Genomic DNA, 23,828 nt, shown 5'->3' with positions numbered 1-23,828 from the left:
CTACCCTGCCGCCCCTACACTCTATCCACTAGGCTACCCTGCCGCCCCTACACTCTATCCACTAGGCTACCCTGCCGCCCCTACACTCTATCCACTAGGCTACCCTGCCGCCCCTACACTCTATCCACTAGGCTACCCTGCCGCCCCTACACTCTATCCACTAGGCTACCCTGCCGCCCCTACACTCTATCCACTAGGCTACCTGCCACCTCTACACTCTAACCACTAGGCTACCCTGCCGCCCCTACACTCTATCCACTAGGCTACCCTGCCGCCCCTACACTCTATCCACTAGGCTACCCTGCCGCCCCTACACTCTATCCACTAGGCTACCCTGCCGCCCCTACACTCTATCCACTAGGCTACCCTGCCGCCCCTACACTCTATCCACTAGGCTACCTGCCACCTCTACACTCTAACCACTAGGCTACCCTGCCGCCCCTACACTCTATCCACTAGGCTACCCTGCCAACATGAACATGGAGTATGTGGAGAAAAGACCTCTACTGTCTTCAACATGAACATTAGTTGATCTAAGCTCAGATCTGATGTTTGAAGGGTATTTCCCTACATTGAAGGTAAGTGTTGTGATAAACCGAATGGAAGTCATCTGAAACACCTAACTTGGTTCTTCAAATCTGAATCACTGTGTTTTTCAGAGTTTTGTGAAAAATATTTGTCGGTGTTTCAGTGCATGTTAAAAAAGACAGCATTAAAACCCACACAATGTTTTGTAACACCGTCTCTCATACAATCAAATGGGTTTCGATTGGAAATGGTTTATAGCAGAACATATTGATTGATGATGATTTTCAGTCAATGTTAAAGGAGACACTGTGAATGGAATACTTTCCTACGGTAGACTTTTGCACAAATTATAGGCTGCAGTTGCCAGGCCCATTGTGAGATTATAAATAATACTACAAATCAAAATGTTTAGGGATATTATTATATTATTATAGCCGAGGTAACATGTGTAAAGTCGACCTTCATCCCCTGGTATTCGTGTGAGAAGGTGGATGTGAACCCGAGTCTCCTGTTTGTCAAAAACACTGCATTAGTGCACGCAGTCAGTCTTCAGGAGTAAACTGTGGAGCTGACACACCTCTGTTACACTGAGCACATGGGACCCGATTCAGACTTGAGATAAGTCTACTTAAAACATGGACTTAATGAATTCAGACTTGAGATAAGTCTACTTAAAACATGGACTTAATGAATTCAGACTTGAGATAAGTCTACTTAAAACATGGACTTAATGAATTCAGACTTGAGATAAGTCTACTTAAAACATGGACTTAATGAATTCAGACTTGAGATAAGTCTACTTAAAACATGGACTTAATGAATTCAGACTTGAGATAAGTCTACTTAAAACATGGACTTAATGAATTCAGACTTGAGATAAGTCTACTTAAAACATGGACTTAATGAATTCAGACTTGAGATAAGTCTACTTAAAACATGGACTTAATGAATTCAGACTTGAGATAAGTCTACTTAAAACATGGACTCAATAAAACATGGACTTAATGAATTCAGACTTGAGATAAGTCTACTTAAAACATGGACTTAATGAATTCAGACTTGAGATAAGTCTACTTAAAACATGGACTCAATAAAACATGGACTTAATGAATTCAGACTTGAGATAAGTCTACTTAAAACATGGACTCAATAAAACATGGACTTAATGAATTCAGACTTGAGATAAGTCTACTTAAAACATGGACTCAATAAAACATGGACTTTAAGTCATGTTAAATCAACTTATAAAAAAGTATGAATAGGGCCTAGAGACTATTTTTTGTTTGTGAAATAGTGGGAATTGAACCCCAGACTGCTGGGGCAGTAAGACGGCACATTTATTTTGAATTTTTACCCACTACCATATGGAGGAACTTGTGCCTCCATATCAGAATACAAAATGTTTAGATTAAAAAGCTCAATGTGAATTTCAAACTGTTCAGAATTCCTCCAATCTGAGGCATCGAGGTGGAGAGAGGTCATTCATGGCAGGTGTGCCCTCTAGAAAACTCTATGGTTGAGTAGAAGATGAAGAAAAAAAATGAAAATAAATCAGGCAAGTTTGAGGACACCTCCCTGGTATTTGGGGTCTTTCATGAACTCAGACCGGTGAGAGCACACCAAAATCGCTCAGATGAAACTCTCCAAAACAATCCAAGAAATTATGTTGTCAATGAGAAAGAGACGACAAAAATGTTAAATCACATTGAGGAAGGAAACAGAAAAGAAATTCCCTCAAAAGGGAACATTTGTTTCCGGCCTGGTAATGCTAATATTCCGAGTCAAACAGCCATTTGATTTATTGTTCAGTTTTCATGATGCTACATGTCATTATTTGTAACTTCCGTGCACTCGTTTTAAATGAAGGCCTGTTTTTTGGTTAATACTACTGGCTTGTTTGCCAACTAACTTCATCTATTGTTTGATGTGCATAGCCTCATACCATTTACCCTGCTCCAACATTGGCCCACAGCTACTTTTAGCAACGCTAGTATTTACACACCAGTGTTGCTGGGAATTAGCTTGCAACAAAAACTGAATAGACCGCCGGAAGACAAAAGTTAAATTAAATTTGAACTTACTCTGCGATTGTCTGTAGGCTTGGTCCTTATGCAAGGGGGGAATGTGAGAAACAACAAACCTCTAAAAATGTAACATTAACTTTAAACCGAATTTCCAAATGTGGGTCTGTTGTAGACCTATGCAGTTCCTCAGCGAGGTCAGTTCGTCTGCTTTCCTCCAGTCCCCCCACAAGTTCTTCATTTATTTTGTGTGCAGGACTTATTTTGACATGAGGTAAGTGGGAAGGAAGTGTGTCGTTTGGAAAAGTCTTTAAATTTGTTCTATTAGATGTTTTCATTTTTATAAATCTACCCTAAATTTAGCTTGAGAACCCAATTACACCTTCATCTATTTACATTGTTATTATTTGCTATTTGTCTCCCTGCAGAAAAACACCTATACTATGACGCAACACTAATGAGTATCGTCTCGGCCTGGTACCGGTATCGTCCCGGCCTGGTACCGGTATCGTCCCGGCCTGGTACCGGTATCGTCCCGGCCTGGTACCGGTATCGTCCCGGTCTGGTACCGGTATCGTCCCGGTCTGGTACCTGTATCGTCCCGGCCTGGTACCGGTATCGTCCCGGCCTGGTACCGGTATCGTCCCGGCCTGGTACCGGTATCGTTCCGGCCTGGTACCGGTATCGTCCCGGCCTGGTACCGGTATCGTTCCGGCCTGGTACCGGTATCGTCCCGGCCTGGTACCGGTATCGTCCCGGCCTGGTACCGGTATCGTCCCGGCCTGGTACCGGTATCGTTCCGGCCTGGTACCGGTATCGTCTCGGCCTGGTACCGGTATCGTCTCGGCCTGGTACCGGTATCGTTCCGGTCTGGTACCGGTATCGTCCCGGTCTGGTACCGGTAATCGTCCCGGCCTGGTACCGGTATCGTCCCGGTCTGGTACCGGTAATCGTCCCGGCCTGGTACCGGTATCGTCCCGGCCTGGTACCGGTATCGTCCCGGCCTGGTACCGGTATCGTCCCGGCCTGGTACCGGTATCGTCCCGGCCTGGTACCGGTATCGTCCCGGCCTGGTACCGGTATCGTCCCGGCCTGGTACCGGTAATCGTCCCGGCCTGGTACCGGTATCGTTCCGGCCTGGTACCGGTAATCGTCCCGGGCCTGGTACCGGTATCGTCCCGGTCTGGTACCGGTATCGTCCCAGCCTGGTACCGGTATCGTCCCGGTATCGTCCGGGCCTGGTACCTGTATCGTCCCGGCCTGGTACCGGTATCGTCCGGGCCTGGTACCGGTATCGTCTCGGCCTGGTATCATCCAGGCCCGAATATTTCAGTTGATTTTGAAGAATATGAATGATAAATACCTTACAGATCTTTGAATGGCTAAATTATACCCGTTCTCCTGGTGTTTCCAAATACTGTACATGACAATCCTCTTATTGTACAGTATCTTGTATTTAACCAGGCAGTTGTACAGTATACTGTATTTAACAGTATATTCCCTGCTCTTATATGGTGTTTATTCTCATCAGTAACTCCAAAAGGTCAAAGGTACCAGAGTAATGCTCAAATAAAGGACACAAAATGATAGTTGTGAAAACAAACTAATACATTTGTACAGAATGAGTACCACACTACTTCTTCATAACATGATTTTGAAGCTTCAAATTCTTTGCAAATGATAAAATAACATTCTCAATGTGAAGAAAAAAATAAGCTGCGAAAAAGACAGAGAAATGGTTCAAAACACCGTCAGTGATTAGGCACTTTAGAGAAGAAACACCACCAAAAGGGAGAAGAGATCTACTTCAAACACCGTCAGTGATTAGGCACTTTAGAGAAGAAACACCACCAAAAGGGAGAAGAGATCTACTTCAAACACAGTCAGTGATTAGGCACTTTAGAGAAGAAACACCACCAAAAGGGAGAAGAGATCTACTTCAAACACCGTCAGTGATTAGGCACTTTAGAGAAGAAACACCACCAAAAGGGAGAAGAGATCTACTTCAAACACAGGACTTCAAACACCGTCGGTGTTTGATTATTGGTTTAACAACACACCATGTTACCGAACTCTTTCAATCTGTCCCAATACCCTCACAACCATGTTTCAGTACTCCGGCAAAGTGCAGGTTTCGTCACCTTTAAAAGGTGGTGGAAGCTCAGAAGCCGCTAGTTTTTGTTTAGAAAAGCACTTCATTTTAACAGCGTCTCCATTTCTCAAAAAAAAATGCATCTTCTCCTAGTATCCTCCCCTTCAGCTGCACCGATTGGACAAGACTGGACCATATAAACCCAACACTGAGGTTCCTTAATGTTTCCTACAATGTTACTTCATTATATTTCCATATTTAAAAATAATAACAAAATCACAGCAATTTATAAATCTAAGTACAAAACATAAAAATCTGAATAGTGGCAGGATGTAAACTGCTATATTATTGGAAAAATGAAGCCTAATTAAATGAGATTCTTTCATGTCCTCTCTGTCCTGCCAGCCAGTCAGTCATCGTCTTTACCATTTTCCTCTTTTCCATTAAAGGTTAGAGTCATTTATTTAGTAAAGTCATTTAATTCAGAGCTGCTTCCAGTGTGGATAAGGCTGACTATCATACTTCATAATTGACTGCAGAATTACATTGTCATGGCAAGATTAGCTTTCTTAATTAATGCAAATTGATTTAACATAAGTTAATGTTTGTAATTATTTTGACTTCGCTATGGATGTGGAATAATATTTCGATTTAAAACATCTATTCAAAAATGGACAGAAAGTTAATGGAAGCAAAAAAAACTGACACTATTCGACAAATGTGCCAATTTGGTCTTTACCAAAGGCATCGACATTTTTGTTAAGAGGATTTGAGGGAAGAGGAGTAAAAGAAGAGGAGGAGAGAGTTGATGGCGAGGAGTAGGTTTGAGGAAAACAAGGAGAAAGATGAGGTTGCTTGAGAATGAGGAGGAAGAGGAGAAAGAGGAGGAGAGGAGATGGTGAGGAGTAGGTTTGAGGAAAACAAGGAGAAAGATGAGGATGCTTGAGAAGGAGGAGGAAGAGGAGGAGAGAGTTGATGGTAAGGAGTAGGTTTGAGGAAAACAAGGAGAAAGATGAGGTTGCTTGAGAATGAGGAGGAAGAGGAGAAAGAGGAGGAGAGGAGATGGTGAGGAGTAGGTTTGAGGAAAACAAGGAGAAAGATGAGGATGCTTGAGAAGGAGGAGGAAGAGGAGGAGAGAGTTGATGGTGAGGAGTAGGTTTGAGGAAAACAATGAGAAAGATGAGGATGCTTGAGAATGAGGAGGAAGAGGAGAAAGAGGAGGAGAGGAGATGGTGAGGAGTAGGTTTGAGGAAAAGAAGAAAGATGAGGATGCTTGAGAAGGAGGAGGAAGAGGAGGATGCTTGAGAAGGAGGAGGAAGAGGAGGAGAGAGTTGATGGCGAGGAGTAGGTTTGAGGAAAACAAGGAGAAAGATGAGGATGATTGAGAATGAGGAGGAAGAGGAGAAAGAGGAGGAGAGGAGATGGTGAGGAGTAGGTTTGAGGAAAAGAAGGAGAAAGATGAGGATGCTTGAGAATGAGGAGGAAGAGGAGGAGAGTCAGGCAAGGGGCTGGGAGACAGTGATCCTAAGCCACCATAGTGGGACACAAGTCATCCTGACAGACAGCAGCCCACAAGCAGCTGCACAACGCTGCCTCTACTTCTGTTCTATGTTCACTACTCAAATCAAATCACGTGTTTAGCAGATGTTATTGCAAATGTAACGAAATGCTTGTGTTTCTAGCTCCAACAGTGCAGTAACATCTAACAAGTAATATCTTCCAATTCCATAACAATACTGTCACGGTCGTCATAACGAGGAGACCAAGGCGCAGCGTGATATGAATACATTCCTCTTTAGTGAAAGAGAACACTGAACAAACTATACAAAACTAACGTGACGCTATATACAACGAGTGCTGACATGCAACTAACCATAGACTGTAACCCACAAAACCAAAGTGGAAAATGGCAACCTAAATAGGATCCCCAATCAGAGACAACAGTTGCCTCTGATTGGGAACTAATTCAGGCCACCACAGACATACATTTATCTAGACAAACCAAAACCCCATAGATGTACAAAAAACCCTAGACAAGCCAAAAACACACATACCACCCTCGTCACACCCTGACCTACCCAAAATAATAAAGATAACTTAGGTCAGGGCGTGACAAATACAAACAAATCTAAAGTAAAAGTTATGTGATATATAAATATATAGATGGCAGAGCGCCATAGAAACAGTAGAATATAGTATTTACATATGAGATGAGTAATGCTTATGTCTGGTAAATTGTCTGTCTGAAATGGTGTGCACCAGGGCTCTGTACTTGGTCCCCTCTTATTCACTATTTATATAAATAATTTAGACAAAAATGTGCAAAAATGTACAACTTCACTTTTATGATGATACTGTTATTTATTATTAAGCCTCGTCTCTCACAAAAGCTTACCAGAATTTGCAAACTGCTTTTTATACTGTTCAACAAACCTTGTGTCAATTGAAAATAAGAATTTGTTCTTAACTGACTTGCCTAGTTAAATAAAAGGTTAAAAAAAAAGCTTATCCTCAATACTGACAAGTAAACTAATGGTGTTTTCTAAAGCAAGAAATAGATCTCTGAACCTTTCACCTATTACTACCTGTCAGGGCAATGCGATTGAGACTGTAACCTCAAATATATTGGAATTTTAATTGATGACGGACTCTTTTTAATTTGCATATTCAACAACTTACAAAACATTTTGAAGCTGAAGTTGAGATTTTATTTTAGGAATAAGGCCGGTTTTTCTTTTGCTACATTTATGCCTTTACTAGACTATGGGGATATTTTACATATGAATGCTTCCGCTCAGTGTTTGAGATCAATTGACACCCTTTACCATGGCACTTTGAGATTTATTTTAAACTGCAAAACCCTTACGCACCACTGCACTTTGTATACCAGGGTTGGCTGGCCTTCTCTAGTCACTAGTAGGCTCAGTCACTGGTATACTTTCATTTACAAAGCCATATTAGGTTAACTACCATTTTATTTGGGAATTTTTATTGCTCAGAAACATTGTGGGTACTCTCTTTGTTCGCAGAACTTTATCCTGCTAACTGTTCCAAATGTCCAAACTGAATTTTGTAAAAGGGATTTTATGTACTCTGCGCCATCGTGTTGGAACGCCTTACAAAATACTTTTAAACTGGAAGAAATTGTCCCGATTGGTGTTTTTAAATCACTGATGATTGATCTTGAGACAGATTCTCTGACCTGTCAATGTTTTTAATTTGCTGTTTTGTGAGTTTGTTATACTCTTGTGAATTCTATGGTTTTTACTAGATTACCTGTAGTTATTATTCATGTTGTCTGTCTAATTGCGTAATGACTTGGTGCTGCCTCTCTTGGCCAGAACGCTCTTGAAAAATAGATTTCAAATCTCAATGAGCCCTTCCTGGTTAAATAATGGTTCAATAAAATAACTAATATGTAAAAATATTAAAGTGACCAGTGTTCCAATATTAAAGTGACCAGTGTTCCATTATTAAAGTGACCAGTGTTCCATTATTATAGTGACCAGTGTTCCATTATTAAAGTGACCAGTGTTCCATTATTAAAGTGACCAGTGTTCCATTATTAAAGTGACCAGTGTTCCATTATTATAGTGACCAGTGTTCCATTATTAAAGTGACCAGTGTTCCATTATTAAAGTGACCAGTGTTCCATTATTATAGTGACCAGTGTTCCATTATTATAGTGACCAGTGTTCCATTATTATAGTGACCAGTGTTCCATTATTAAAGTGACCAGTGTTCCATTATTATAGTGACCAGTGTTCCATTATTATAGTGACCAGTGTTCCATTATTAAAGTGACCAGTGTTCCATTATTAAAGTGACCAGTGTTCCATTATTAAAGTGGCCAGTGTTCCATTATTAAAGTGGCCAGTGTTCCATTATTATAGTGACCAGTGTTCCATTATTAAAGTGACCAGTGTTCCATTATTAAAGTGACCAGTGTTCCATTATTATAGTGACCAGTGTTCCATTATTATAGTGACCAGTGTTCCATTATTATAGTGACCAGTGTTCCATTATTATAGTGACCAGTGTTCCATTATTATAGTGACCAGTGTTCCATTATTAGTGACCAGTGTTCCATTATTAAAGTGCCCAGTGTTCCATTATTAAAGTGGCCAGAGATTAAGTCTATATAGTAGCAGGCGGTGATACAGCCCGACAGGATGCTCTCAATAGTGTGTAGCCGATGCGAAATGGCTCGCTAGTTAGCGGTGGTGCGCGCTGGTAGCGTTTCAAATCGGTGACTTCACTCGCTCTGAGACCTTGAAGTAGTGGTTCCCCCATTGCTCTGCAAGGGCCGCGGCTTTTGTGGAGCGATGGGTAACGATGCTTCAAGGGTGACTGTTGTCTGTGTGCAGAGGGTTCCTGGTTCGCGCCCAGGTCGGGGCAAGGGGACGGACGTAAAGTCTATACTGTTGCAAGTGCACCTGTAAAAGTTTGGAGAGTCTTTCATCAGCCTCCTGGGGTTGAAGAGGTGATGTTGTGCCTTCTTCCCCACTCTGTCTGTGTGGGTGGACCAGTTAAGATTGTCAGTGATGTATACGTCGAGGAACTTGAAGATTCGCACCTTCTCCACTGCAGTGTCGTTGATGTGGATAGGGGGTGTGCTCCCTCTGCTGTTTCCTGAAGTCCATGATCAGCTCCTTTGTTTTGTTGACGTTGGGGAAGGTTATTTTCCACTACCCTCACAGAGCCATTACCTCCTCCATGTAGGCTGTCTCGTCATTGTTGGTAATCAGGTCGACTACTGTTGTTTCATCTGCAAACTTGATAATTGAGTAAGATCAAATCAAATTTATTTATATAGCCCTTCGTACATCAGCTGATATCTCAAAGTGCTGTACAGAAACCCAGCCTAAAACCCCAAACAGCAAGCAATGCAGGTGTAGAAGCACGGTGGCTAGGAAAAACTCCCTAGAAAGGCCAAAACCTAGGAAGAAACCTAGAGAGGAACCAGGCTATGTGGGGTGGCAAGTCCTCTTCTGGCTGTGCCGGGTGGAGATTATAACAGAACATGACCAAGATGTTAAAATATTCATAAATGACCAGCATGGTCGTATAATAATAAGGCAGAACAGTTGAAACTGGAGCAGCAGCACGGCCAGGTGGACTGGGGACAGCAAGGAGTCATCATGTCAGGTAGTCCTGGGGCATGGTCCTAGGGCTCAGGTCCTCCGAGAGAGAGAGAGAAAGAGAGAATTAGAGAACGCACACTTAGATTCACACAGGACACCGAATAGGACAGGAGAGGTACTCCAGATATAACAAACTGACCCTAGCCCCCCGACACATAAACTACTGCAGCATAAATACTGGAGGCTGAGACAGGAGGGGTCAGGAGACACTGTGGCCCCATCCGAGGACACCCCCGGACAGGGCCAAACAGGAAGGATATAACCCCACCCACTCTGCCAAAGCACAGCCCCCACACCACTAGAGGGATATCTTCAACCACCAACCTACCCACAAAGATCTCCGCCATGGCACAACCCAAGGGGGGGCGCCAACCCAGACAGGATGACCACAACAGTGAATCAACCCACTCAGGTGATGCACCCCCTCCAGGGACGGCATGAGAGAGCCCCAGTAAGCCAGTGACTCAGCCCCTGTAATAGGGTTAGAGGCAGAGAATCCCAGTGGAAAGAGGGGAACCGGCCAGGCAGAGACAGCAAGGGCGGTTCGCTGCTCCAGACCCTTTCCGTTCACCTTCCCACTCCTGGCCAGACTACACTCAATCATATGACCCACTGAAGAGATGAGTCTTCAGTAAAGACTTAAAAGGTTGAGACCAAGTTTGTATCTCTGACATGGGTAGAGTAAGAGGCGTGCATGGCCATAGAGTCATGGGTGAACAGGGAATACAGGAGGGGGGCCGAGCACGCACCCATGTGGGGCCCCTGTGTTGAATCAGTGAAGTAGAGGTGTTGTTTCCTACCTTCACCACAGAGGTGATATGATCCTTGACTAGTCAAGTCAAAGCACTTTATGATGACAGAAGTGAGTGCTACTGACTACAATTAGAAGACAGAAGAGGCTAATCAGAGGGTAGAGCGAACTGTACATCACTGGGGCCAAACTTCCTGCCATCCAGGACCTCTATACCAGGCGGTGTCAGAGGAAGACCCTAACAATTATCAGAGACTCCAGCCACCCTAGTCATAGACTGTTCTCTCTGCTACCACACGGCGAGCGGTACCAGAGCACCAAGTCTAGATCCAAGAGGCTTCTAAACAGCTTCTAACCCCAAGCCATACGACTCCTGAACAGCTAATCAAATGGCTACCCAGATTATTGGCATTGCCCCCTCCCCCCCAATTTCTACACTGCTGCTACTCTGTTGTCATCTATGCATAGTCACTTTAATAACTCTACCTACATGTACATACTACCTCAATTACATCAACTAACCGGTGCCCCCCCCCCCCCCCCCCCCCGCACATTGACTCTGTACTGGTACCCCCTGTATATAGTCTCGTTATAGTACTGCTGCTATTTAAATATTTGCTAGTTAATTTTTTTACTTATCTATTTTTTACTAAACACTTATTTTTCTTAAATCTGCATTGTTGGTTATGGGCTTGTAATGAAGCATTTCACTGAAAGGTCTACCTGTTGTATTTGGTTATGGGCTTGTAATGAAGCATTTCACTGAAAGGTCTACCTGTTGTATTTGGTTATGGGCTTGTAATGAAGCATTTCACTGAAAGGTCTACCTGTTGTATTTGGCGCATGTGACAAATACAATTTGATGTTAAATTCCTCAATTCCTCGACACCCCAATATCTCTAATATTGTTATTTACTGCTGCTCTTTATTTCTTATTCTTATCTCTAACTTTTTTTTGAAGTTTTTTTTAACACTTCACTGTAAGGTCTACTACACCTGTTGTATTCAGCATTTCACTGTAAGGTCTACTACACCTGTTGTATTCAGCATTTCACTGTGAGGTCTACTACACCTGTTGTATTCAGCATTTCACTGTAAGGTCTACTACACCTGTTGTATTCAGCATTTCACTGTGAGGTCTACTACACCTGTTGTATTCAGCATTTCACTGTAAGGTCTACTACACCTGTTGTATTCAGCATTTCACTGTAAGGTCTACTACACCTGTTGTATTCAGCATTTCACTGTGAGGTCTACTACACCTGTTGTATTCAGCATTTCACTGTGAGGTCTACTACACCTGTTGTATTCAGCATTTCACTGTAAGGTCTACTACACCTGTTGTATTCAGCATTTCACTGTGAGGTCTACTACACCTGTTGTATTCAGCATTTCACTGTAAGGTCTACTACACCTGTTGTATTCAGCATTTCACTGTGAGGTCTACTACACCTGTTGTATTCAGCATTTCACTGTAAGGTCTACTACACCTGTTGTATTCAGCATTTCACTGTAAGGTCTACTACACCTGTTGTATTCAGCATTTCACTGTAAGGTCTACTACACCTGTTGTATTCAGCATTTCACTGTGAGGTCTACTACACCTGTTGTAGTCAGCATTTCACTGTAAGCTCTACTACACCTGTTGTATTCAGCATTTCACTGTGAGGTCTACTACACCTGTTGTATTCAGCATTTCACTGTAAGGTCTACTACACCTGTTGTATTCAGCATTTCACTGTAAGGTCTACTACACCTGTTGTATTCAGCATTTCACTGTGAGGTCTACTACACCTGTTGTATTCAGCATTTCACTGTAAGGTCTACTACACCTGTTGTATTCAGCATTTCACTGTGAGGTCTACTACACCTGTTGTATTCAGCATTTCACTGTGAGGTCTACTACACCTGTTGTATTCAGCATTTCACTGTGAGGTCTACTACACCTGTTGTATTCAGCATTTCACTGTAAGGTCTACTACACCTGTTGTATTCAGCATTTCACTGTGAGGTCTACTACACCTGTTGTATTCAGCATTTCACTGTGAGGTCTACTACACCTGTTGTATTCAGCATTTCACTGTACGGTCTACTACACCTGTTGTATTCAGCATTTCACTGTGAGGTCTACTACACCTGTTGTATTCAGCATTTCACTGTGAGGTCTACTACACCTGTTGTATTCAGCATTTCACTGTGAGGTCTACTACACCTGTTGTATTCAGCATTTCACTGTAAGGTCTACTACACCTGTTGTATTCAGCATTTCACTGTGAGGTCTACTACACCTGTTGTATTCAGCATTTCACTGTGAGGTCTACTACACCTGTTGTATTCAGCATTTCACTGTAAGGTCTACTACACCTGTTGTATTCAGCATTTCACTGTAAGGTCTACTACACCTGTTGTATTCAGCATTTCACTGTGAGGTCTACTACACCTGTTGTATTCAGCATTTCACTGTGAGGTCTACTACACCTCTTGTATTCAGCATTTCACTGTGAGGTCTACTACACCTGTTGTAGCCAGCATTTCACTGTGAGGTCTACTACACCTGTTGTATTCAGCATTTCACTGTAAGGTCTACTACACCTGTTGTATTCAGCATTTCACTGTGAGGTCTACTACACCTGTTGTATTCAGCATTTCACTGTGAGGTCTACTACACCTGTTGTATTCAGCATTTCACTGTGAGGTTGACTACACCTGTTGTATTCAGCATTTCACTGTGAGGTCTACTACACCTGTTGTATTCAGCATTTCACTGTAAGGTCTACTACACCTGTTGTATTCAGCATTTCACTGTGAGGTCTACTACACCTGTTGTATTCAGCATTTCACTGTGAGGTCTACTACACCTGTTGTATTCAGCATTTCACTGTAAGGTCTACCTACACCTGTTGTATTCAGCATTTCACTGTGAGGTTGACTACACCTGTTGTATTCAGCATTTCACTGTGAGGTCTACCTACACCTGTTGTATTCAGCATTTCACTGTGAGGTTGACTACACCTGTTGTATTCAGCATTTCACTGTGAGGTCTACTACACCTGTTGTATTCAGCATTTCACTGTAAGGTCTACTACACCTCTTGTATTCAGCATTTCACTGTAAGGTCTACTACACCTGTTGTATTCAGCATTTCACTGTAAGGTCTACTACACCTGTTGTATTCAGCATTTCACTGTAAGGTCTACTACACCTGTTGTATTCAGCATTTCACTATAAGGTCTACTACACCTGTTGTATTCAGCATTTCACTGTGAGGTCTACTACACCTGTTGTATTCAGCATTTCACTGTGAGGTCTACTACACCTGTTGTATTCAGCATTTCACTGTAAGGTCTACTACACCTGTTGTATTCAGCATTTCACTGTGAGGTCTACTACACCTGTTGTAGCCAGCATTTCACTGTGAGGTCTACTACACCTGTTGTAGCCAGCATTTCACTGTGAGGTCTACTACACCTGTTGTATTCAGCATTTCACTGTAAGGTCTACTACACCTGTTGTATTCAGCATTTCACTGTGAGGTCTACTACACCTGTTGTATTCAGCATTTCACTGTGAGGTTTACTACACCTGTTGTATTCAGCATTTCACTGTGATGTTGACTACACCTGTTGTATTCAGCATTTCACTGTGAGGTCTACTACACCTGTTGTATTCAGCATTTCACTGTAAGGTCTACTACACCTGTTGTATTCAGCATTTCACTGTAAGGTCTACTACACCTGTTGTATTCAGCATTTCACTGTGAGGTCTACTACACCTGTTGTATTCAGCATTTCACTGTAAGGTCTACTACACCTGTTGTATTCAGCATTTCACTGTGAGGTCTACTACACCTGTTGTATTCAGCATTTCACTGTGAGGTCTACTACACCTGTTGTATTCAGCATTTCACTGTGAGGTCTACTACACCTGTTGTATTCAGCATTTCACTGTAAGGTCTACTACACCTGTTGTATTCAGCATTTCACTGTGAGGTCTACTACACCTGTTGTATTCAGCATTTCACTGTGAGGTCTACTACACCTGTTGTATTCAGCATTTCACTGTACGGTCTACTACACCTGTTGTATTCAGCATTTCACTGTGAGGTCTACTACACCTGTTGTATTCAGCATTTCACTGTGAGGTCTACTACACCTGTTGTATTCAGCATTTCACTGTGAGGTCTACTACACCTGTTGTATTCAGCATTTCACTGTAAGGTCTACTACACCTGTTGTATTCAGCATTTCACTATGAGGTCTACTACACCTGTTGTATTCAGCATTTCACTGTGAGGTCTACTACACCTGTTGTATTCAGCATTTCACTGTAAGGTCTACTACACCTGTTGTATTCAGCATTTCACTGTAAGGTCTACTACACCTGTTGTATTCAGCATTTCACTGTGAGGTCTACTACACCTGTTGTATTCAGCATTTCACTGTGAGGTCTACTACACCTCTTGTATTCAGCATTTCACTGTGAGGTCTACTACACCTGTTGTAGCCAGCATTTCACTGTGAGGTCTACTACACCTGTTGTATTCAGCATTTCACTGTAAGGTCTACTACACCTGTTGTATTCAGCATTTCACTGTGAGGTCTACTACACCTGTTGTATTCAGCATTTCACTGTGAGGTCTACTACACCTGTTGTATTCAGCATTTCACTGTGAGGTTGACTACACCTGTTGTATTCAGCATTTCACTGTGAGGTCTACTACACCTGTTGTATTCAGCATTTCACTGTAAGGTCTACTACACCTGTTGTATTCAGCATTTCACTGTGAGGTCTACTACACCTGTTGTATTCAGCATTTCACTGTGAGGTCTACTACACCTGTTGTATTCAGCATTTCACTGTAAGGTCTACCTACACCTGTTGTATTCAGCATTTCACTGTGAGGTTGACTACACCTGTTGTATTCAGCATTTCACTGTGAGGTCTACCTACACCTGTTGTATTCAGCATTTCACTGTGAGGTTGACTACACCTGTTGTATTCAGCATTTCACTGTGAGGTCTACTACACCTGTTGTATTCAGCATTTCACTGTAAGGTCTACTACACCTCTTGTATTCAGCATTTCACTGTAAGGTCTACTACACCTGTTGTATTCAGCATTTCACTGTAAGGTCTACTACACCTGTTGTATTCAGCATTTCACTGTAAGGTCTACTACACCTGTTGTATTCAGCATTTCACTATAAGGTCTACTACACCTGTTGTATTCAGCATTTCACTGTGAGGTCTACTACACCTGTTGTATTCAGCATTTCACTGTGAGGTCTACTACACCTGTTGTATTCAGCATTTCACTGTAAGGTCTACTACACCTGTTGTATTCAGCATTTCACTGTGAGGTCTACTACACCTGTTGTATTCAGCATTTCACTGTGAGGTCTACTACACCTGTTGTAGCCAGCATTTCACTGTGAGGTCTACTACACCTGTTGTATTCAGCATTTCACTGTAAGGTCTACTACACCTGTTGTATTCAGCATTTCACTGTGAGGTCTACTACACCTGTTGTATTCAGCATTTCACTGTGAGGTCTACTACACCTGTTGTATTCAGCATTTCACTGTGAGGTTGACTACACCTGTTGTATTCAGCATTTCACTGTGAGGTCTACTACACCTGTTGTATTCAGCATTTCACTGTAAGGTCTACTACACCTGTTGTATTCAGCATTTCACTGTGAGGTCTACTACACCTGTTGTATTCAGCATTTCACTGTAAGGTCTACCTACACCTGTTGTATTCAGCATTTCACTGTGAGGTTGACTACACCTGTTGTATTCAGCATTTCACTGTGAGGTCTACCTACACCTGTTGTATTCAGCATTTCACTGTGAGGTTGACTACACCTGTTGTATTCAGCATTTCACTGTGAGGTCTACTACACCTGTTGTATTCAGCATTTCACTGTGAGGTCTACTACACCTCTTGTATTCAGCATTTCACTGTAAGGTCTACTACACCTCTTGTATTCAGCATTTCACTGTAAGGTCTACTACACCTGTTGTATTCAGCATTTCACTGTAAGGTCTACTACACCTGTTGTATTCAGCATTTCACTATAAGGTCTACTACACCTGTTGTATTCAGCATTTCACTGTAAGGTCTACTACACCTGTTGTATTCAGCATTTCACTGTAAGGTCTACTACACCTGTTGTATTCAGCATTTCACTGTAAGGTCTACTACACCTGTTGTATTCAGCATTTCACTGTAAGGTCTACTACACCTGTTGTATTCAGCATTTCACTGTAAGGTCTACTACACCTGTTGTATTCAGCATTTCACTGTAAGGTCTACTACACCTGTTGTATTCAGCATTTCACTATATGGTCTACTACACCGGTTGTATTCAGCATTTCACTGTAAGGTCTACTACACCTGTTGTATTCAGCATTTCACTGTAAGGTCTACTACACCTGTTGTATTCAGTATTTCACTGTGAGGTCTACTACACCTGTTGTATTCAGCATTTCACTGTAAGGTCTACTACACCTGTTGTATTCAGCATTTCACTGTGAGGTCTACTACACCTGTTGTATTCAGCATTTCACTGTAAGGTCTACTACACCTGTTGTATTCAGCATTTCACTGTAAGGTCTACTACACCTGTTGTATTCAGCATTTCACTGTGAGGTCTACTACACCTGTTGTATTCAGCATTTCACTGTAAGGTCTACCTACACCTGTTGTATTCAGCATTTCACTGTGAGGTCTACTACACCTGTTGTATTCAGCATTTCACTGTAAGGTCTACTACACCTGTTGTATTCAGTATTTCACTGTAAGGTCTACTACACCTGTTGTATTCAGCATTTCACTGTAAGGTCTACTACACCTATTGTATTCAGCATTTCACTGTAAGGTCTACTACACCTGTTGTATTTAGCACTTCACTGTAAGGTCTACTACACCTGTTGTATTCAGCATTTCACTGTAAGGTCTACTACACCTGTTGTATTCAGCATTTCACTGTAAGGTCTACTACACCTGTTGTATTCAGTATTTCACTGTGAGGTCTACTACACCTGTTGTATTCAGCATTTCACTGTGAGGTCTACTACACCTGTTGTATTCAGCATTTCACTGTAAGGTCTACTACACCTGTTGTATTCAGCATTTCACTGTAAGGTCTACTACACCTGTTGTATTCAGCATTTCCCTGTAAGGTCTACTACACCTGTTGTATTCAGCATTTCACTGTAAGGTCTACCTACACCTGTTGTATTCAGCATTTCACTGTAAGGTCTACCTACACCTGTTGTATTCAGCATTTCACTGTAAGGTCTACCTACACCTGTTGTATTCAGCATTTCACTGTAAGGTCTACTACACCTGTTGTATTCAGCATTTCACTGTAAGGTCTACTACACCTGTTGTATTCAGCATTTCACTGTAAGGTCTACTACACCTGTTGTATTCAGTATTTCACTGTAAGGTCTACTACACCTGTTGTATTCAGCATTTCACTGTAAGGTCTACTACACCTATTGTATTCAGCATTTCACTGTAAGGTCTACTACACCTGTTGTATTTAGCACTTCACTGTAAGGTCTACTACACCTGTTGTATTCAGCATTTCACTGTAAGGTCTACTACACCTGTTGTATTCAGCATTTCACTGTAAGGTCTACTACACCTGTTGTATTCAGTATTTCACTGTGAGGTCTACTACACCTGTTGTATTCAGCATTTCACTGTGAGGTCTACTACACCTGTTGTATTCAGCATTTCACTGTAAGGTCTACTACACCTGTTGTATTCAGCATTTCACTGTAAGGTCTACTACACCTGTTGTATTCAGCATTTCCCTGTAAGGTCTACTACACCTGTTGTATTCAGCATTTCACTGTAAGGTCTACCTACACCTGTTGTATTCAGCATTTCACTGTAAGGTCTACCTACACCTGTTGTATTCAGCATTTCACTGTAAGGTCTACCTACACCTGTTGTATTCAGCATTTCACTGTAAGGTCTACTACACCTGTTGTATTCAGCATTTCACTGTAAGGTCTACTACACCTGTTGTATTCAGCATTTCACTGTAAGGTCTACTACACCTGTTGTATTCAGCATTTCACTGTAAGGTCTACTACACCTGTTGTATTCAGCATTTCACTGTAAGGTCTACTACACCTGTTGTATTCAGCATTTCACTGTAAGGTCTACTACACCTGTTGTATTCAGCATTTCACTGTAAGGTCTACTACACCTGTTGTATTCAGCATTTCACTGTAAGGTCTACTACACCTGTTGTATTCAGCATTTCACTGTAAGGTCTACTACACCTGTTGTATTTAGCACTTCACTGTAAGGTCTACTACACCTGTTGTATTCAGCATTTCACTGTAAGGTCTACCTACACATTTTGTATTCAGCATTTCACTGTAATGTCTACTACACCTGTTGTATTCAGCATTTCACTGTGAGGTCCACTACACCTGTTGTATTCAGCATTTCACTGTGAGGTCCACTACACCTGTTGTATTCAGCATTTCACTGTATGGTCTACTACACCTGTTGTATTCAGTATTTCACTGTATGGTCTACCTACACCTGTTGTATTCAGCATTTCACTGTAAGGTCTACTACACCTGTTGTATTCAGCATTTCACTGTAAGGTCTACTACACCTGTTGTATTCAGCATTTCACTGTAAGGTCTACTACACCTGTTGTATTCAGCATTTCACTGTAAGGTCTACTACACCTGTTGTATTCAGCATTTCACTGTAAGGTCTACTACACCTGTTGTATTCAGTATTTCACTGTAAGGTCTACTACACCTGTTGTATTCAGTATTTCACTGTATGGTCTACCTACACCTGTTGTATTCAGCATTTCACTGTAAGGTCTACTACACCTGTTGTATTCAGCATTTCACTGTAAGGTCTACTACACCTGTTGTATTCAGCATTTCACTGTGAGGTCTACTACACCTGTTGTATTCAGCATTTCACTGTAAGGTCTACTACACCTGTTGTATTCAGCATTTCACTGTAAGGTCTACTACACCTGTTGTATTCAGCATTTCACTGTAAGGTCTACTACACCTGTTGTATTCAGTATTTCACTGTAAGGTCTACTACACTTGTTGTATTCAGCATTTCACTGTGAGGTCTACTACACCTGTTGTATTCAGCATTTCACTGTAAGGTCTACCTACACCTGTTGTATTCAGCATTTCACTGTAAGGTCTACTACACCTGTTGTATTCAGCATTTCACTGTGAGGTCTACTACACCTGTTGTATTCAGCATTTCACTGTAAGGTCTACTACACCTGTTGTATTCAGCATTTCACTGTGAGGTCTACTACACCTGTTGTATTCAGCATTTCACTGTAAGGTCTACTACACCTGTTGTATTCAGCATTTCACTGTAAGGTCTACTACACCTGTTGTATTCAGCATTTCACTGTAAGGTCTACTACACCTGTTGTATTCAGCATTTCACTGTAAGGTCTACTACACCTGTTGTATTCAGCATTTCACTGTATGGTCTACCTACACCTGTTGTATTCAGCGCATGTGCCTAATACAATTTGATGTGACCTGACTTAACGACAATATATGCTGTGAAACTTTTCTTCTTAGGTAAATCATCATGTCACAAACCCATTGACTGAAAAGGAACGCAATATCTGATAATGATTTGGACTGACACTGTAAAAGCTACAATCTGGAAATAGTTTTTCCAGCAAAATGGCAGCCCCGACACTTGTTCCGGTATGAAGCTGAGGGATGAAAGAGAAATTTAACACCTCTCAAATTCCCAGATTGTATGTTTGATAAATGAAAAAGGTTTTTCTTCTTAGAGAAAGTGTTGACAAATCATCTTGTCACAAACCCTTTGACCAGAGTGTGATTATGTGAGGATAGTGTGACATCTCAGCTGTTCAGGAGGTATGACACTCTGAATGAGTAACAAGACAATAACTCCAGGCATTTCCTTTGCAAATCAACTTCATGATTAGAAAACAAATTGGGAGCAGACAAACTCATTTTAGGCATGGGCAGCACGGTGCGGACGCTTCTCTAAGGGTCATGATTTTTTGTTTAATTTTTATTTTACCTTTATTTAACTAGGCAAGTCAGTTAAGAACAAATTCTTAACTAGCCTAGGAACAGTGGGTTAACTGCCTGTTCAGGGGCAGAACGACAGATTTGTACCATGCTCAGGGGTTTGAACTTGCAACCTTCTGGTTACTAGTCCAACGCTCTAACCACTAGGCTACCCTGCCGCCCCATTATATGGTGACAGGACAGAGCGAATGTTTCTACATTAGCACTGCTGCTAACAATCCACAGTAGTAACAAGACAGACAGGAGGGTAAGTTATATGTTTTGGAATCACTTTAAAAAGAGATAGCCTTGCCTGAGACCTGTAAACCCAAAGGTCGTCGCCCCCCCCCCACACACATCGTTGAGGATTTTCTCTTGGTCAAGATGGTGGAGTCATAAGCAAGTACAAAACCAGCCAGTTACACTAACTAGCACGCCCGGAGAGAACGCTAGCACGCCCGGAGAGAACGCTAGCACACCCGGAGAGAACGCTAGCACGCCCGGAGAGAACGCTAGCACGCCCGGAGAGAACGCTAGCACGCCCGGAGAGAACGCTAGCACGCCCGGAGAGAACGCTAGCACGCCCGGAGAGAACGCTAGCACGCCCGGAGAGAACGCTAGCACGCCCGGAGAGAACGCTAGCACGCCCGGATAGAATGCTAGCACGCTCGGAGAGAATGCTAGCAAGGCGAATGTGACAGTGAAACACAACTTTAGGTTACATACATTTTAGGTTACATAACTTTAGGATACGCGATGTGGCGGTGAAGACAGGATAGTCACCAAGGGGAACGTTTCACACACACACACACACACACACACACACACACACACACACACACACACGCACACACAAACCTCAAAATGTAGCTGCATATGTGCCGCTTCACGTGTTGCTCCTGAGGTAAAACGGTCACAGATTAACATGAGCACTGCCATCATTAGCTGTACAGCTTGAAAACACTAATCTCTGAATTATAGCGTTATGTGGATGCTGCTGGGAAAAGCACAATGAAAAGCCAATCATCCTTAAAACCCACACAAAAAAAAGATAAAAAGATTTCTACTAGGATTTGTTATGAGTTGATAGTGTGACCCAGATTTAGCTGCCGATCCACAGACTTCCTTTCCACCATCCTCCAGAAGGGAGAGAGCTATCTGACTGTGTTGTGGAGGTAATGATATGGATTAGATTGGAAGCCATGTTCGGGTATGGATATATATATAAACAACATACATCGACATCATGTGTAGTTGATCAGATGATGTGGTATTAACTAAAACACTTATTTCCAAACTGGCTCATCATCTGCGGTATAAACAGAAAGACTAAAAATAGAGAGAGAGAGAGAGAGAGAGAATGAACTTGGACGAGTGCAAATCCAGGATAGTTAGTTAGTTCAACAGGGTGGAGCAGCCGACTAGAGAGATTAACGCAACACAGAAAGTGTGTGAATCGACAGAGCAGGATAGAGTTTAGAGAAGGAAGCTAAACTTGGAACCTTTGTAAAAACCCTTATGCTCCAGTGGAAGCTGGTGGGAAGAGCTATAGGAGGGAGTCAAACATGCGGTTTCCATATCGTTGACCCGTTTTGACTCTGTTCCATTAATGCCATTCCAGCCAATACAATGAGCCAGTCCTCCTTATAGCACCGCCCACCAGCCTCCACTGTACTCCACACAGCTGAAATGACCTGCGCTGCTCATGACACTTGTTTCTCGGACTGAGTCTGTATCGTGTGTGTGCGGACTCTGAATCAAATGTGTGTCTAGGATACAGCTCCAGACTGGCTAGCTACAGGATCACAACATGGCAATCATTCCAGACAGCAAGTGTGTTACCGACTTAGTGTAGCAAACCAGACCTATGTAGACTACACCTACATAGCTGACCTGTGTGTGTGTGTGTGCAGACTACAGCTCCATAGCTGACCTGTGTGTGTGTGTGTGTGTGTGTGTGTGTGTGTGTGTGTGTGTGTGTGTGTGTGTGTGTGTGTGTGTGTGTGTGTGTGTGTACTACACCTCCATAGTTGACCTGTGTGTGTGTGTGTGTGTGTAGACTGCAGCTCCATAGATGCATGGATCTCAGCAAAGCAAGCGTGCACGTCAGTGGGCTGAATTATTGTGGATAGTGGCATGATGGGGAAACCGCCCGGTGTTATCCGCGCGCGACCACAGCCCGGTGTTATCCGCGCGCGACCACAGCCCGGTGTTATCCGCGCGCGACCACAGCCCGGTGTTAACCACGTGACCAACAACATCTGCTAACCATGTGACCAACAACATCTGCTAACCATGTGACCAACAACATCTGCTAACCACGTGTATGTGACCAACAACATATGCTAACCATGTGGCCATTAACATATGCTAACCATGTGGCCATTAACATATGCTAACCACGTGTATATGACCAACATCTGCTAACCATGTGACCAATAACATCTGCTAACCATCTGCTAACCACGTGGCCATTAACATCTGCTAACCACGTGACCAATAACATATGCTAACCATGTGGCCATTAACATATGCTAACCATGTGGCCATTAACATATGCTAACCACGTGTATATGACCAACATCTGCTAACCACGTGACCAATAACATCTGCTAACCACGTGACCAATAACATCTGCTAACCACGTGGCCATTAACATCTGCTAACCACGTGGCCATTAACATCTGCTAACCACGTGGCCATTAACATCTGCTAACCACGTGGCCATTAACATCTGCTAACCACGTGGCCATTAACATCTGCTAACCACGTGGCCAATAACATATGCTAACCACGTGACCAATAACATATGCTAACCACGTGACCAATAACATATGCTAACCATGTGGCCATTAACATATGCTAACCACGTGACCAATAACATATGCTAACCATGTGGCCATTAACATATGCTAACCACGTATATATGACCAACATCTGCTAACCATGTGACCAATAACATCTGCTAACCATCTGCTAACCACGTGGCCATTAACATCTTCTAACCACGTGACCAATAACATCTGCTAGCCACGTGGCCATTAACATCTGCTAACCACGTGGCCATTAACATCTGCTAACCACGTGGCTATTAACATCTGCTAACCACGTGGCCATTAACATCTGCTAACCACGTGACCAATAACATATGCTAACCACATGACCAATAACAAATGCTAACCACGTATATATGACCAACATCTGCTAACCATGT

Source organism: Oncorhynchus kisutch, linkage group LG1 (assembly GCF_002021735.2).
Source record: "Oncorhynchus kisutch isolate 150728-3 linkage group LG1, Okis_V2, whole genome shotgun sequence".
In the NCBI taxonomy this organism is placed as follows: Eukaryota; Metazoa; Chordata; class Actinopteri; order Salmoniformes; family Salmonidae; genus Oncorhynchus; species Oncorhynchus kisutch.
The sequence above is the reverse complement of the archived record's forward strand: the minus strand, read 5'-3'. Positions refer to the sequence as shown.